This window comes from Pan troglodytes, chromosome 6 (genome assembly GCF_028858775.2).
Source record: "Pan troglodytes isolate AG18354 chromosome 6, NHGRI_mPanTro3-v2.0_pri, whole genome shotgun sequence".
NCBI lineage: Eukaryota > Metazoa > Chordata > Mammalia > Primates > Hominidae > Pan > Pan troglodytes.
In genome coordinates, this window is record NC_072404.2 from 49479041 (window position 1) to 49497550 (window position 18510).

The following is an 18510-nucleotide window of genomic DNA, read 5'->3' on the forward strand; positions in this document are numbered from 1 at the left end:
CTGAGGCAGAAGGATCACCTGAGGTCAGGAGTTTGAGACTGGCCTGGCCAACAAGGTGAAACCCCGTTTCTACCAAAAATACAAAAATTAGCCTGGCATGGTGGTGGGTGCCTGTAATCCCAGCTACTTGGGAGGCTGAGGCAGGAGAATTGCTTGAACCAGAGGCCAAAGTTGCAGTGAGCTGAGATCGCACCATTGCACTCCAGCCTGGGTGACAAGAGCAAAACTCCATCTCAACAACAACAACAAAAAATTAATTTGATGAAATTCTCAGCCTTTATTATGTCATAATATTGCTTCTTTTCTTTTCTCTTTCTCTTCTTCTTCTGGATTTCCCATTACATGCTGTTATACCTTTTTTAGTTGTCATACAGTTCTTGGGTGTTCTGCACTGGTTTTTCCTTAGTCTTTTTTATCTTTGCTTTTCAATTATGACAATTTCTTTTCTTTTCTTCTTTTTTTTTTTTTTTTTTTTTTGAGTGGAGTTTCACTTTGTTGTCCAGGCTAGAGTGCGGTGGCATGATCTCAGCTCACTGCAATCTCGACCTCCTGGGTTCAAGCAATTCTCCTCCCTCAGCCTCCTGAGTAGTTAGGACTACAAGCGCACACCACCATGCCCAGCTAATTTTTGTATTTTTAGTAGAGACAGGGTTTCACTATATTGGCCAGGCTGGTCTGGAACTCCTGACCTCAAGTGATTCACCTGCCTCAGCCTCCTAAAGTGCTGGGATTATAGATGTGAACCACCATGCCTGGCCACTTTTTTCTTTTCTTTAAGACACTCTGTCACCCAGGCTGGAGTGCAGTGGTGCAATCTCAGCTTATGGCCACCTCAACCTCCCAGATTCAAGTGGTCCTCCCACCTCAGCCTCCTGGGACTACAGGTGCATGCCACCATGGCCAGGTAATTTTTTTTTTAAGTCTTTTTGTGGAGATGGGTTTTCCCTATGTCGCCCATGGCTGTTTTTGAACTTCTGGGCTCAAGTGATCCACGTGCCTCTGCCTCCCAAAGTGTTGGGATTACAGGTGTGAGTTGCTGTACCTGGCCCAGTTTTGGCAATGTCTTTGAGAAATTCTTAAGCTCAGAAATTCTTTCCTTAGACCTGTTGAATCTCCTAACAAGTGCATCAGAGTTATTGTTCATTTCTGTTAGTTTTTAATGTCCAGCATTTCTTTTTTGATTCTTTCTCAGAATTTCCATCTCCCTTCTTACATTGCCCACATGTGTTTGCAATCTGTCTACTTTATCCATTAGAATTCTTAGCATATTAATCATAGTTGTTTTAAATTCTTGGTCTGATAATTCCAACATCCCTGCCATGTATGAGTCTGTTTCTAATGCTTGCTCTGTCTCTTCAAACTGTGTTTTTTGCCTTTCAGTATGCCTTGTAATTTTTTATTAATAGCCAGACATGAGCGACTAGATAAAAAGAACTGCTATAAATAGGCCATTAGTAACGTGGTGGTAGTGCATGGGGGTTCTCATGAGAGAAAGTGTCCTTTAATCCTAGGATGAGGTCTCAGTCTTTCAGTGAGCCTGTGCCTTTGGACTGTGAACTTTACTCATGATGCTCAATTTTGTTCCTCCCCCTTAGGTGGCATGAGGATAATTCATGAGCTTACTCTAGTGACATGGTTTGGCTCTGTCCCCACCAAACCTCAACTTGAACTCTATCTCCCAGAATTCCCACATGTTGTGGGTGGGACCCAGGGGAAGGTAATTAAATCATGGGGGCCTGTATTTCCCGTGTTATTCTTGTGATAGTAAGTCTCACGAAATCTGATGGGTTTATCAGGGGTTTTCGCTTTTGCTTCTTCCTCATTTTCTCTTGCTGCCGCCATATAAGAAGTGCACCATTAGCTTCCCCAGCCATGTGGAACTGTAAGTCCAATTAAACCTCTTTTTCTTCCCTGTCTTGGGTATGTCTTTATCAGCAGCGTGAAAACAGACTAATACACTCCAGCTAGACTGGGCTGGGGTTGGGTATTTCCCTTCCCCCAGGTCAGTTAGGCTCTGATAAAACCCCAGCAGATAATACTCTGGTAAGTTTCTCCTGAGGGCAGACCTGTTAAAAAGAACAGAATGCTTTGGTATTTTTCTACTTTTTTTTTGAGATGGAGTCTCACTCTGTCGCCCAGGCTGGAGTGCAGAGTACAATTGTGCGATCTCGGCTCACTGCAACCTCTGCCTCCCAGATTCAAGCAATTCTCCTGCCTCAGACTCCAAGTAGCTGGGATTACAGGCGCGCACCACCATACCAGGCTAATTTTTGTATTTTTAGTGGAGACGGTGTTTCACCATGTTGGCCAGGCTGGTCTTGAACTCCTGACCTCAAGTGATCTGCCTGCCTCGGCCTCCCTAAGTGCTGGGATTACAGGCGTGAACCACTGAGCCACGCTGCTTTGGTATTTTTCAAAATGGTTCCTTTTCCCCTCCCACTGCCAGAAGCACAAGGGGATTTTTTTTTTTTTTCTAATATTCACCTTAAGTCCTGTTTTAGCTCCTGGGAATAAAACTCACAAAACTATATGAACCCCCTACCACTGGGTCCCCTGAAGCTTTTGACTCTGAGACTTGACCACTCCAGAAATTCATCAATTACAATTTATGTTTTCCTACCCTGGCACTGGTTCCCATGGAGGAATCTGTATACCGGTTTCTGCTTTGGGAAATTATGACTCTCTGTCTCTCTCCAGTTTTTAGGGCAGCAGTTTACCTTGTGACCCCACTTCTCTTATGGATCTAAAAAGAGTTGTTGATTTTTTTTTGTTTGTTTTTTGAGAAGGAGTCTCGCTCTGTCACCCAGGCTGGAGTGCAGTGGCACGATCTTGACTCACTGCAAGCTCGGCTTCCCGGGTTCACGCCATTCTCCTGCCTCAGCCTCCTGAGTAGCTGGGACTACAGGCGCCCGCCACCACACCCAGCTAAGTTTTGTATTTTTAGTAGAGACAGGGTTTCACTATGTTGGTCAGGCTGGACTCCAACTCCTGACCTCACGTGATCCGCCTGCCTCGGCCTCCCAAAGTGCTGGGATTATAGGCGTGAGCCACTGTGCCCAGCTGAAATAGTCATTTTCAAAATAAAACTAAAAAAAAATTTTTTTTTGAGACGGAGTCTCTGTCACCCAGTCAGGAGTGCAGTGGCGCGATCTTGGCTCACTGCAACCCCTGCCTCCCAGGTTCACGTGATTCACCTGCCTCAGCCTCCCAAGTAGCTGGGACTACAGGTGTCTGCCACCACACCTGGCTAATTTTTTGTATTTTTAGTAGAGATGGGGTTTCACCGTGTTAGCCAGGATGGTCTCGATCTCCTGACCTCGGAATCCACCCACCTCGGCCTCCTAAAGTGCTGGGATTACAGGCGTGAGCCACTGCACCCAGTCAAAACTAAAAAATAAATTTTGACACTGTGGTAGAGACTAAAAGGGCTTATCATTGGGCACAGTGGCTCACACCTGTAATCTCAGCACTTTGGGAGGCTGAGGTGGGAAGATCGCTTGAGACCAGGAGTTCAGGATCAGCCCAGGCAACACAGTAAGACTCTGTCTCTACATATATAAAAATAACAATAAAATTAGCCAGATGTGGGGCACACACTTATAGTCTCAGCTACTCAGGAGGCTGAAATGGGAGGATCACCCGAGGCCAGGAGGTTGAGGCTGCAGTGAGCTGTGATTGTGCCACTGCACTTCAGCCTGGGTGACAGAGTGAGATCCTGTCTCAAAAATCTAATAGCAAAGTTAAAAAATAAATAAATGATAAAGCTTATCATATGTGGCTCACCTCTCCTTTGTAGGAATAAGGGGAGACTACAGTTCCCAGCTGTCTAGTCATTAGGCAAGACATGTGTCTGCTTCTTGCCAGTGAAATGTGAATGTAAGAGATGTATGTCTCTAGTTCTAGATGGACATGTTTAAGAACTGGTGTGTTAACTCCATGTGCTTTGTTCCCTGCCATGGTGACCCTGAAAGCCCTATATTGAAAGGGCACCATTTCTAGATAGAAGAAGCCTGGATTCCTGAGTCACCAGATGGAGGAGAACTCTGGCTCACCAACATCGAATTTTGATGTTGGTGAGCCAGACGTCAAAATTTGGTATTGGGAATTTGATATTGTATCATATCCTATGCTATCTTAACTAAAACATTTACGTACCATTTGATTTCTGTTGGAAAAGAGAACTGAAGAGTAGCTGATTCCAAAATATCCCTTTAAGGTCACCTCATTCCTATTTCAGACCCTTAGTGAAAAATTGATCTTCACCCATCAAACAAAATATACAAAAATATCTTAGAGCTGTAAGGAAAGTAACAAATGGTTGCAAGGCACATTCTTCCTTTTCTGTGGGTGTATCTTTTGGATGTTTTAAGAACAAGTATCAGAAAGTCTAAATTGAATTGGCTTAAAAATAAGATAATGCATTATCATACATTACTAAAATCCCCAACTAGACTAGGAAGTGCTTCAGGATTGGTCACCTCAACAATTCAACAACTCAATGTGCTATCAGGAACCTGGATTCCAGGCCAGGTGTGGTGGCTCACGCCTGTAATCGCAACACTTTGGGAGGCCAAAGCAGGTGAAGTTCGAGACCAGCCTGGCCAACATGGTGAAGCCCCGTCTGTACCAAAAAATACAAAAATTAGCCGGGCGTGGTGGCGCATGCCTGTAATTCCAGCTATTTGGGAGGCTGAGGCAAGAGAATCACCTAAACCTGGGAGATGGAGGTCCAGTGAGCTGAGATCGTGCCACTGCACTTCAGCCTGAGTGACAAAGTGAGACTCTGTCTCAAAAAAAGGATCTGGATTCCTTCCATCATTCTTCTGATGTTTTTGTTGTCAGCTTCATCCTCAAGCTCATAACAAGATGGCAGCAGTAATTGGCGTATTCACATTCTGACAGGGCAATGTCAAGAGGAATAAGCACGGTTTCTCCTATAGCTCTCTTTTAGGATTGGGGGAGGTTTTCCCAGAAGCTTCCTAATAAATTCTCCTCCTGTCTCATTGGCCAGAACCCAGTTACAGGACCACGCATAGCTGATCATTGACAAGGGTCAGTGGGATTGTCTGTGGAAGAATCAGGCCTATCTTTACAAGTAGGGGTATTGTGGCTGTGAGGAGGATGGGTTTTCTTGTGAACAAAATCTGGGTGCTGTTAGGAAGGAGAAGTGTGACTGAAAGTTGCAGAAGAGCTGACAGCATGGCTCATGGTAGGGAATGATGGAATGAGACTCACTCATGGCCAACTCTAAGATGTACTTTATTTATTAAGAGCCATGTATAGGACTGACAAGGAGAAAACAGAGAGTTAAGGAATCTCTGGTCATGCTCCTTCCCCCTTCTTGGTGCCTAATTTTAGATCATCCAAAGCTTACCTGATTAATTAGGCTATTCATAGACTAACAAAGGGATTAGAAAGTTGAGGATTATATGTAGTCATTTTAGGAATTATAATGGGAACTGAAGAACTGTATCAGCTAGTATGGTTTAGTTCCAAATTAAAATATTCAGTCTTGACTTAAACTGGCTTAACGAGGAGGAAATGTGTTATTTGATGTAGCAATGGAACAAGAATCAGGGTTGGTGGCTCAGCGGCTTCTTGATGCCTTAGTTCCAAGCTTTTTTTCCATCTCTCCATTCTCCCAGCACTAGTATTGGCTTTATTTTCAGGTTGATGGCAAGATGCCGTCAGCACTTCCATACATAGTATTTTGAAATGATAATATCCAAAAGATAAAGGGAGGAGGCATCTGCTCTGTGGCTTTTCTTTGGATAGAGGAAAATGTCTCAGAACTGTCTTCCTGAGAGCAGGATTCCCTCATGTTTTATTAACCAGGTTTTCATTACAAGCTCATCCACGAACCAAACACTAGCAAGAAGTATTGAATTTCCAGGATTGGGTTATGCTAATTATCTGGAGTCAAATGACATTTGGGGGTTAACTTTATAACTGGGAAGCTGAGGCCAAAATGAGGTTTAAAACTTTTTTTAAACCTTTAAAGGATTCCTTTAAAACTTGAAGACCATATTTTCTCACAGCTAGGTCACTAACAAAGTCACCTGGAGCAAGATAATCATTTGTTTATTCAACATTTATTGAGCACTGGGAAAAAATGCAGAAGATAAAAATGAATGGTCTGTGGTCTCTTCCCTCAAGGAGCACACACTCTAGTAGGGAAGTTATAACTGACTGTTCTAAGAGCTATAAATAGAGGTGTGAGCTTAGCCCTGTGGCTCAGAGATGATGGAGGAGGAGGAGAAGTAGGAGGAGGGTGGAGGCATTGGCAGGGCAGAATCACAGGTGCCTGAGCTAAGTGCTGAATGTGCATGAGTTTGTCAGACAAATGATAAGGATGGGCATTCCAGGCAAAGAGATCAGCATAGACAGAGATAGTGAGGCACAAAACGATATGGCAGAGTAAAATAACTTGAAGATGTTTGGTGTGGCTGGCTTATTAGCGTTGTCAGAGTTAAGGCTGGTAAAGTAGGCTTTGCATTGAAAGGTCTCATTAGCCATGACAAAAAGACTGGGATCTTCCAAACTAGTAAGGAGCCACCGAAGGATTTTAAGCAGAAGGGTGACCTTGTTACATCTGTATTTTTCAGTGTTTACTATGGCGGTGGATGGAAGACAATGTAGGAATGAGACCCAAATCAGACAAATTTTTAGGGAGGCAAATTGAGTGGGCCTCAGTTTTCTTATTGAAAAAAGGGTAGTGGAGTGTCATAGGATTAAATTAGGCATCACAAATGCAACTGCTACCAGGGCTGGACAGGTCCTGTCTATGCATCAGGTGCACTGGGGGTGGTTGGGAGCTGCATTAAATGAATAGAACACACTCCATCTAAAATGGGAGCCATTCTTGAAAGAAGATCAAGAAGAATAAATACACTAATAAAATAGAATGCAAGAGGGGCAGCAACTAGTCAGCCCAGGCTATTTTCTGTAGCTATTTTCCAGTTTTTTTCCCCAAACAGCCCCTGAATCACTTTTTGTGAAGTCTCCTAATTTTTCTATGTTGGTAACTAATTCCAAAGTAAAAGTCAACATCAGCAGCAACAAGATTATGCATGGTAAATAAGTATACTCTGCTAGCGTTCACTGGTTTGGGACTTTGGGATATGATAAGCTCTAGGGCCTCTTCCAGCTCTAACAGGAAAAGACTCCTCCGTATCCTGCTAGCATTTGTGCTACATTGTCATTGATGGTTCACAGTAAGCCAGTCACATGGATGAAAGTCTTTAGGACTATTCAAACAGGCATAACCAGATATTTCTGGGGTTAGCATTTATTCATTGATATTTTTGTGTATTAATTTGTTCATTCAACAAGCATTTGTATAGTGTCAATTACATGCAAAGCATTGTTGAACAGAAATGGAGAGATGAATGAGAAAAATGAAACTTGGGGTTGAGGAGGAGAGATTGGGACTTCCTTACAAGAAGGAGAAATCTGTCATTTCTTACCTGTTACCTCTGCCAACAGATCTTAGAGGAGAGACTTCTGCAGCTCGGCCCAGGGCCTTCGTGTTCAGCCTTTCCCGCTCACAAAACACAGATGTGAGCAAGCTTGTTCCTCAGGGTCCCCAGGACTCTCAGGATCTGACTTCCTACTATTCCATCTGGAGGAAAAGACAAATGACAAGAAAGGAAAAGAAGGCAATGAAAATAACTTACTGCTTAAAAAATTGGGTTATTGTCACCATTATGAGGCTTAAGTAACAGTTGACATTTGTTAAGAAGAGTTTTTTTTTTTTAAAGTCAATCTAGGATTTTTTTTAAAAAAAAGAACAAATATGAAAATGCAAGGAGTAGAAAAAAGTGTATTGTGTGGAAAATGCATAGAATACCTCTGGAAGGATATATGCACACAGAAACTGGCAATTGAATTCTATTTAGTTTAATTCCATTTAACTAATTTTATTTTGTTCCATTTAATCAATAGAAAGAGAGCTTGAAACAAAATCGAGTTATAAACTAAGAAAGTTAAATATACCATGAAAGCAAAGAAAAACAATAATTTACCATTTAAACCAATTTTAATGTAACATTTTAAACACAATGGTTATTTTATAAGAACTGCAGAGAGTTTTAAAATTATAATATCCAGCGTTGTCCATATAATTGAGAATAGTGTCAGAAGCTTTAAAGATATGTACAGTACAGTATACCTTTTGTTGTTGTTGTTTGAGAGAGTCTCGCTCTGTTGCACGGGCTGGAGTGCAGTGACACAATCTCGGCTCACTGTAACCTCCATCTCCTGGTTACAGGCTGTGAGCCACCGCACCCAGCCAAGTATACCTTTTAACCCAGCAATTATAGTAATAAGAACTTATCCAAAGGAAATCATTTAACATGTGTATAAAGATTTAACTCGGCCAGGCACAGTGGCTCACGCCTATAATCCCAACACTTTGGGAGGCTGAGGCAGGCGGATCACCTGAGGTCAGGAGTTCGGTATCAGACTGGCCAACATGGTGAAACCCTGTCTCTACTAAAAATACAAAAAATTAGCCGGGCATGGTGGCGGGTGCCTGTAATCCCAGCTACTAGGGAGGCTGAGGCAGGAGAATCGCTTGAACCTGGGAGGTGTAGGTTGCAGTGAGCCGAGATCGCGCCACTGCACTCCAGCCTGGGCGACAGAGCAAGACTCTCTCTCAAAAAAAAGTAAACAAAGACAGGAAAGCATCTGAGACCCAGGAAATGGAGTTTAAATTGCAAAAGAGCCAGCCTGGTGCCGAAGATTGGGAATGGGAATTCAATACGCTTCTGCGAAATTCCCGTGTGGTGCTGCCACCCACTGGACAATTAGGAAATTAAACTGAAACTTTGCCATGAAGCTAGTTTTTCCATTAGAATAATATTTTGTAAAAGAGCTGACACTTGCTGTATTTCTATCATAATACTTTTTTCCTAATGCATTTGCTTGTGCTTCCTAGCTCAATGATAATCATTGGAGACATATGAGGGGGACAGGTATGAAGAGACAAGAAAATGTCAGTTACTGAGAAATTAAATCAAAGACTTGTGTATTCTAGACTCAGCCTTTATGAGTGTGAAAGATCTGTAAATCTAGAACTCGATATGCACTTGCTACATAGTCACTTACTCACAAAACATATGCTGAATTAAAATAATAGCAAACATTTGTTGAGTGTTTACTGTATGTTGTATCCATACTTAATGTGGATAAAGTATTTTATGGATAAAACATGAATATAGTGCTTTATGGATACACACTTTATGTGGATTAATTTATTTAAGTCTCACTACAACCCCCAAAAGTAGGTGCCATTTTTGTCCTCATTTTACATTTAAAGAAACTGAGGCATGAGGATATTGAGTAACTTGCCCATGGTCATGAAGCAAATGAATAGTGAATTGGGAGTCCAGCCCATGGAGTCTGATCTGGAAGTTTGTCCTCTTAACCTCAAGGCTAGTGGTTCTCAAAGTGTGGCTCCTAGACCAATGTCATCATCATCCCCTGGAAACTTGATAGAACTGCAAGTTCTCAGGCCCCTTTAGAGACCTGAATCAGAAACTTGGGATGGAGCTGGATGCTGCGGTGTACACAGTGCAGTCCCAGCTACTTGGGAGGCTGAGGCAGGAGGATAGCTTGAGGCCGGAAGTTTGAGGCTGCAGCGCACTATGGTTGCACTTGTGAATAGCCACTGTACTCTAACCTAGGCAACATAGCCAGACCTTGTCTCAATAAAAGAAAAACAAAAAAAGAAAATCAAAATGTGAATCAGAGGATTCCAGGTGATTTTGCCATAGGCAAAAGTTTGACAACCACTGACTTAGATTATGCCACCACCAAGTGTTAAAGTATTTAAATAAAAGTAACTGGTTCTAGACTTATCCTACAGATCAAGAATAAACAGTGTGGTAGACATAACTACACTGTCATTTATGTGACATCCCTGGTGACTGTCAGGGATTCTCTGTTCATCATAACTGTGTTTGACTGGGATAATGACCCCTCTCTGGGGAGGAGAGTCCAAGGATAGAAAGGTGTGGGTGGTTCTGAAGAGAAGCAAAGGCACCCACCCAGGTGTTGTCCATACTAGAAGTTGGCAGCAGGGAATACATCCACCGTGGCACTAAAACAGAGAACAAAGCAAACATGAAAGCAAAGAAATTCCCTGGGCAGGAGGCTTGTTTTCTTCAGTTTGACTTCCAGGGAAAGAATGGAGGGGATTCCCCAGCAAGAGCAGGGCGTCCCATCCCAAGCGTGTGGCCTGGGCTTGCAGCAGTTGAGCTAAGCTGGAACAATGTCTCCCAGCATCCCCTTCCCTGCATAGTTCCAGGCTGGCATGGCCCACAAGAGACATCTTGGGTGGAATTTGGAAGACAGAGGTGAAACAGCAGCTGTATCCCTTCTGTGCTCAGCTGACTGGCTCAGGCTCCAGCTACCATCCCAGCACATGCTCATGTTGTTGCTTTTCTGTTGGCTCACCTTGTTGGTGGCAGCCCGTGGCTCACAGCTCCTCCATATTTTGCTGGAGCCTCTTTCAGCTTCTCTGACTCTTGGGCCAGATGTATGTTTGGTTCCATAGTGGAAGGCTCTAGCTTTCCCTATAGGACACCTACTTCCTTGAAATTGGAAGCTTTCTAAAAGACCTATGTGGGCTCCAATCTGTCCTCTGGCTCCAGCTTTGGGCTCAAGAGTCCCAGTTTATCCTTGCTTTCCTCCACTTCATATCCAACCTCATCCTCACCCCCAGAGGACCTGCCCTGCAGACTTCAGGCCCCAGAACCAGCCATCTACAGACTGTTCAATGTTGACAAAAAAAAGTCAAGTTCTGTAAAATATTTGAAGAGATTTATTCTGGCCCAAATGAGGGTGACCATGGCCCGTGACACAGCCCTCAGGAGACTCTGAGAACATGTGCCCAAAGTGGTTGGGGCACAGCCTAGTTTTATACATTTTAGGGAGACATAAGACATCAAATACATGTAAGATGTACATTGGTTTGGTCTGGAAAGGTGGGACAACTGGAAGGAGGCAGGTGGGGGAGGTCCAGGTTATAGGTAGATTTAAACATTTTCTGAATGGCAGTTGGTTGACAGAGTTAAGTTATTAAGCTATTATCTAAAGACCTGGAATATACAGAAAGGAATGTCTGGGTTATGATGATAAGGGGTTGGGGAGACCAGAGTTTTATCATGCAGATGAAAGCTCCAGGTAGCAGCCTTCAGGGATAATAGACTGAAAGTGTTTCTTTTTTTGTTTTCTTTTTGAGATAGGGTCTCACCCTGTCACCTAGGCTGGAGTACAGTGGCGTGATCTTGGCTCACTGCAACCTCTGCCTCCCGGGCTCAAGTGATCCTTCTGCCTCAGCCTCCAAAGTAGCTGTTATTACAGGTGTGCACCACCACGCCTGGCTAATTTTTGTATTTTTAGTAGAGACGGGGTTTCGCCATGTTGACCAAGCTGGTCTTGAACTCCTGACCTCAAGTGATCCACCCGCCTTGGCCTCCCAAAGTGCTGGGATTATAGGCATGAGCCACTGCGCCCGGCCCGTAAGTTTTTCTTATCAGACTTAAGGTCTGTGTTGATGTTAATGCTTGTCAGCTTTTGCTGAAATCCAAAAGAGAGGAGGGTATAATGAGGTATGTCCAACCCTCCCTTCCTGTCATGGCCTGAACCAGTTTTCAGGTTAACTTTGGAATGTCCTGGCAGAGAGGATGGGTCCATTCAGATGGTTCGCGGACCTTAGCATTTTATTTATTATTATTATTAACTTCATAAATTTTTTTGTTGAGATGAGCTTTTGCCATGTTGCCCAAGCTGGTCTTGAACTCCTGGGTTCAAGAAATCCACCTGCCTCAGGTTTCCAAAGTGCTGGGATGAAGGCTGAGGCAGGTGGATCACTTGAGGTCAGGAGTTTGAGAACAGCCTGGCCAACAAGGTGAAACCCTGTCTCTACTAAAAATACAAAACTTAGCTGGATGTGGTGGCACATGCTTGTAATTCCAGCTACTTGGGTGGCTGAGGCAGGAGAATTGCTTGAACCCCGGAGGTGGAGGTTGCAGTGAGCCGAGATCATGCCACTGCACTCCAGCCTAGGTGACAGGGCGAGACTCCATCTCAAAAACAACAACAACAACAAAAAACCAAAGTGCTGAGATTACAGGTGTGAGCCACTGTGGCTATCCCAGAATTGTTTTTAGTTTGCATTAACCAGCTTCCAAAATTGTTTAGGTCCTCTCAAATCTCCCTAGTATACATCACTCTGAGTGGGTTTTTCTGGATGGACCCTTGGCTGATACACTGGCACAGAGAGAGGACACCCCATCTGGAGCAGACAAGGCACAAGCCAAGAGGGATCAGGGAACTAGACCTGAGGGAGGAAAAAAAGTGTCAGAGAATCAAGGTATCCTGGCCAGGTAAACCCAGGGGACTGTTAGGGTGACCCAGTTTTCAGAAGAAAGATCCACCAAAATGCAGGAATCTTAACTCTTTGTACCATTCTCAACACTCAGCTACAGAGTGACGATTTCCAGAATTGGTGGAGAGATGCTGGAACAAGCTTGTCTGATCTGAGTCCCAGCTCCAACCCTTACCAGCTGGACAACCTTGGACTAGTTGCTTAACCTCTCTTTGCCTCAGTTTATTCACATGCAAAATGGAGATAATAATAGCACTTCTGTCACAGGTTGTTGAGAAGTTTACAGGAGTTAATATTTGTAAAGCTTCCAGAATAAGCCTTGGGACGTAGCAAGTACTATTTACATTTCTTCTATTTATTTGGAGGTATTCACATTTACAGATGACTCAAGTTTCACCTATGTCTCTTGGAGAGTACCTCTCCCTTACTTTCCCCCCAGGATTTGCCCCAGGAATTCCCCTTTTGCCTCCCCTGCAAGCATTCTTCTCATCTCCTCTCTCAGTTCTACCCAAAGCCCTGTAACCACCCAGCAGGTTCACCTTGCCCGCTGCCTAGACAGAGCCAATTTATCAAGACAGGAGAATTGCAATGGAGAAAGAGTAATTCATGCAGAGCAGGCTATGCGGGAGACCAGAGTTTTATTACTACTCAAATCAGTCTCCTTGAGCATTTGGAGAATTTTTAAAGATAATTTGAGGGGTGGAGTCTCAGGAAGTATGGGGTGCTGATTTGCCAGTTTGGAGATGGGATTTTAGGGGGTCATAGTGAGGTTTTCTTGCTGTCTTCTGTTCCTGGGTGGGATCACAGAACTGGTTGAGCCAGATTACCCTTCTGGGTAGTGTCAGCTACCAGTGCAAGGTCTGCAAAATGTCTCAAGCACTGATCTTAGGCTTTACAATGGTGATGTTATCCCCAGAAGCAATTTGGGGAGGTTTAGACTCTTGCAGCCAGAGGCTGCATGACCTCTAAACCATAATTTCTAATCTTGTAGCTAATTTGTGAGTCCTACAAAGATAGACTGGTCCCCAGGCAAGAAGTGGGTCTTTGTGGGGAAAGGGCTATTATCAATTTTGTTTCAGAGCAAAACTGAACTAAATTCCTTCCCAAGGTTAGTTCAGCCTATGCCCAGGAGTGAACAAGGACAGCTTAAAGGTTAGAAGCCAGATGGAGTCGGTTAGGTTTGATCTCTTTCACTGTCATAATTTCCTCTGTTATAATTTTTGCAAAGGTGGTTTCAGCCCTGCCATCAGCCCTTTTGGAAGGAGTCTTTTGGGCAGCATACCAGCCCTCTCCTGGATCTTCTCTGCCCAGATCTCACCTTACAGAAACCAGTTATCAGCATCTGAAATCCAAGGTGCAAATTATCCTGTGAGGTATCAGTGGTCATGGCAGTGGACGTGGCTGAGGCAGTTATTGGAGCCTTTTCTTGCCCTTATCTCTTTTTTTTTTTTTTTTTGACAGTCTTGCTTTGTCACCCAGGCTGAAGTGCGGTGGCGCAATCTCGGCTCACTGCAACCTCTGCCTTCCAGATTCAGGCGATTCTCAGCCTCCTGAGTAGCTGAGATTACAGGTGTGCGCCACCATGCCTGGCAATTTTTTTATTTGTAGTAGAGATGGGGTTTCGCCATGTTGGCCTGGCTGGTCTCGAATTCCTGACCTCAGGTGATCCACCTGCCTCGACCTCCCAAAGTGCTGGGATTACAGGCGTGAGCCACCGCACCCGGCCATGTGTCTTACTTATTGAACATCTGCTGTATATCATGCAGTTCACTAGGTGCATAACATATAATAATGCTTCATTCAGTCTTCCCCACAGCCTGTTGGGCAATACCATCTTTGTTTCACAGGAGAGGCAGTTGAAGCTGAGAGAGGTTAGGTAGCTGCCCCAGATCACACAGCCAAAGAGCCATGGGGTCAGATTAGGAAACCAGGCCCCTAAGGGCTGCACAACCCTAGCCAGCACTTTCCACTACAAAACCTGCCCTTGAATTTCCTAGTCACTGTCAGAAAATCTCGAAAGGGATGTGCACTGCTTTAGGGACATGGGAGAAGGGTGGGGGGCTAGGTGAGGCTTAGTTCTCTAGGGGCTAAAGAGAAGCAGAGGAGCATGAGAAGTGTCTAGGAGAATGCCCACAGCTGGCTCACTTCCATCCCTTCATCTTCCCTCATGCCCTATTTTGACCTTGGGCAAATGCCACCAAGTTCCAACAGTGCAATACCTATTGTCCAGGGCAGCAGAAGGGCAGGTGGTTGCTCCATGTTCCTGAGCCCGACTGCCTTCCCGTTCGAGCTGGACTTTCCCTCTGGATTGCGGTTTTCAGAACTTTCTCAACCAGTGTGGAGAAACCATAGAAACCACACAGAAGGTAATTTGAGTGAGTACTCTTCTCAGTTCTTCCAAGAATGCTGCATCCCATGCTGCAGTTCCCTGCAAGATGCATAAGAGTGGAGTTAATTCATTACAGAATATGCCCTAGGACAATAGGACTGAATTCTCTCAGAAAGAAAGGTTATTTTTTGTTACATAAACAGAAAGAGTAGTACAATATATGCTATAACAAACCCCTATATACACACACACACATCATCCATCTTCAACAATTAATGACAACGTGTCCATTTTGTTTCATCTATCCACTCCCTCCAGTACTTTTCGGGGAGTGGTGGGGATGAGCATTTTATTTTGTTTGTTTGTTTAGACAGTCTTGCTGTCACCCAGGCTGGAGTGCAGTGGTGCCATCTCAGCTCACTGCAACTTCCACCTCCCAGGTTCAAGCGATTCTTGTACCTCAGCCTCCCAAGTAGCTGGGACTACAGGTGTGTGCCACAGCCCCTGGCTGATTTATTTACTTATTTATTTATTTATTTATTTTAGATTTTTAGTAGAGATGGAGGTTTCACCATGTTGACCAGGCTGGTCTCAAACTCCTAGCCTCAAATGACCCACCCATCTCAGCCTCCCACAGTGCTGGACTACAGGCGTGAGCCACCGTGTCTGGCCAGGATGAGCATTTTAAAGCAAGCTCCAGACGTCATGAAATTTTACCCACAAATACTTCAGTATGCATATTTTGCTGGTAAAAACCTTTTATATTTCTTTCTACTTATTTTTTTTTCCTTCTTTTAAAAAAATGTATTGGTTATTTTTTTAGATCAACATCTCACGATGTTGCTCAGGTTGATCTGAAACTCCTGGGCTCAAGCAATCCTCCCCCTTCAGCCTCCCAAAGTGCTGGAATTACAGGCATGAGCCACTGCACCTGGCCAAACCCTTTTAAAATATGATCACTATGCCGTTATTGCACAACGATGTAATAACACTGCACATTGCACCAACAAATATAATTGGTAACATCTAAAACAATAAGATTTATAATAAATAAATAACATCCACTACCCAAACCATATTCAAATTTCATTGATTATCTCAAAAATGGCCTTTTTATAGGATTCAAACAAAACCTACACGTTGATTTAGTTCTCATGGCTGTTAAGTCTTCAAGCAAATCTTTAATCTCTATAAACCTCAGTTTCTTCATCTGTAAAATGAGAATTAATAACCATCTCATGGAGTGTGTTGGTTTCCTTGGGCTGCCTTAACAAGTTCCACAAATTCAGTGGCTTAAAACAACAGAAATTTATTCTCTGGCAGTTTCGGAGGCCAGAAGTCCAAAATCAAGGCATCAGCAGGGCCATACTCCTTGAAGGCTCTCGGGAAGCATCTTTCCTCACCTTTTCCAGCTTCTGGTGGCTGCTGGCCACCCTTGGTGTTTCTTGGCTTGTACATGCGTCACTCAAGTCCTCGCCTATTGTAAGGACAGTCACCTTAGAGCACACCCTAATCCAGTGTGTCCTCATCTTAACGTAATTACATCTGCAGAAACCTTATTTCCAAATAAGGTTACATTCATAGGCACTAAGGGTTAGGACTTGAACAGATTTTTTAGGGGGTCACAGTTGAACCTATCACACATGATATTTGCATGGGGAAAATACAATACTGCTGTGGCAAGTAAGAATCACTTAATAAAAATGATGGCAATGTTCAGTATTACTACTATAACAATAGATGACCACAGCTCCACTCCAATTAGAACAGTTGAGGAATATGACGTGACAAAAACAAATGGAGGCCAGGCAACTGTAGGAAACAGAAAGTTGTACAGAGGACCAGGCATTTTCCAACATTAATGAGAGGCCTGTGAGGAAAGGGAATTTGGCTTGGAGTGATAAGTTTAGTTCCCTCTCTCTCTCTCTATTCTTAGAGATAGGATCTCACTATGTCATCCAGGCTGGAGTGCAATGCCTATTCACAGTCACAATCCCACTACTGATCAGCACAGGAGTTTTGACCTGTTCAGTTTCTGCCTGGACTGGTTCACCCATCCTTAGGCAACCTGGTGGTCCCCCACTCCCAGGAGGTCACCATACTGATGCTGAACTTAGTGCAGACACCCGATTGGCATCGTGTACTATAGTCCAGGACTTCTTGGGCTCAAGTGATCTTCCCACCTCAGGAGTAGCTGGGACTACAGGCATGCACTGCTGTGCCCTACAGGAGTCAAAAGTTTAAGTGCTGCAACTTCCTCATGGGGAAGCTGTTTAGCCAGAAAGACTACATCCCAGAGCTATTTATTTATTTATTTATTATTTTTATCTTTTCTGTTCTCTTAGATGGCTGGATGAGATAATCCCTGTATTCCTTTCCAGCTCTATTTTTCTGTGATTTGCTCATTACCTGTTTCAGATTACCCCAATTTTGTCAGAAGAAACTCAGAATTTTGAAATATTAGAGGCTTTTGCAAATGGAAAGTTGAATTGGAAGAGCAATCAAGATATCTTTGTAGGCCAGGTGTGGTGGCTCACACCTGTAATCCCAGCACTTTGGGAGGCTGAGGCAGGCAGATCACTTGAGGTCAGGAGTTCAAGAGCAGCCTGACCAACATGGAGAAACCCCGTCTCTACTAAAAATACAAAATTAGCCAAGCTTGGTGGCACATGCCTGTAATCCCAGGTACTCGGGAGGCTGAGGCAGGAGAATCGCTTGAACCCAGGAGGTGGAGGTTGCGGTGAGCCAAGGTCACGCCATTGCACTCCAGCCTGGACAACAAGAGCGAAACTCCGTCTCAAAAAAAAAAAGAAAACAAAGATATCTTTGTAGACTTTTACTAAATTAAGAAGCAGTAAGCAATGAGTTTTAAAAAAGAAAAAATCTTTTACATTCTAAAATGCATTTCTGAGTCAAAGCTGTAGAACAGTATGGGGGAAATGTAGAAGTCTCCCATTGTCTAATAATCCTTGATTCACATTGGCTTTCAAACAGTGAATCTATAGCTATAGCCCCAATTATAATTTGTGATACAACTTCTTGCATATGTATTAGGTTGGTGCAAAAGTTATTGCACTTTTTGCCACTAAAATGGCAAACCTGCAGTTACTTTTGCACCAACCTAATAGAGTTGAAGAACCAATCCAGACCTTCAGTCTTCATTTGTGCAATTCTAGTTCTGTATGTTTGTTTTCCATAAGGAAAATACGTAGTAGTCATTAAATGCTGTTCACTAAATATTTGCAGCTCTCTACCTTTGGGGCACCTGGTAGGATTTGGGTTATGTAGCTCTTTTTGGTCAATGAAATTTGAGCAGGAATGACATGTGACCCTTCTGGGTAGAAAGCAGTGCGTAATTCACCATGTTCACCTTCCCAATGTCCTGATGATCAAGGAAGCCACTGCTGAGAGGACACTACTGGCAGCCTGGGCCCTGAGTGGTGGCAGCAGCAAAGAGGCCCTGCAGCCCCACCTTGGACATGTAGCAAAAGTAAGAAATAAATGTGATTGCTGCAATTTGGGGGTTGGTTGTTACTGTGGCATAGGCCATTCTATCCTGGCTGACACAACATTTTTTTTAATACTAAAAAGAAGCTGGGCCAGGCACAGTGAATCGTGCCTGTAATCCCAACACTTTGGGAGGCCAGGATAGGGAGACTGCTTGAGGCCAGGAGTTCGAAACCAGCCTGGGTGACAACAGTGAGATGCTGTCTCTACAAAAAATAAAAAATATTAGCCAGGCTCCAGGCGCGGTGGCTCATGCCTGAAATCTCAGCATTTTGGGAGG

The 18510-nt window shown here is 43.8% G+C and overlaps 1 pseudogene; it reads right to left on the reverse strand.

Moving 5' to 3' along the window:
* Positions 1 to 7275: 7275 nt before the first annotated feature.
* LOC107976060 (single-stranded DNA-binding protein 3-like) overlaps positions 7276 to 18510 on the reverse strand; it is a 62338-nt pseudogene continuing 51103 nt past the window's right edge.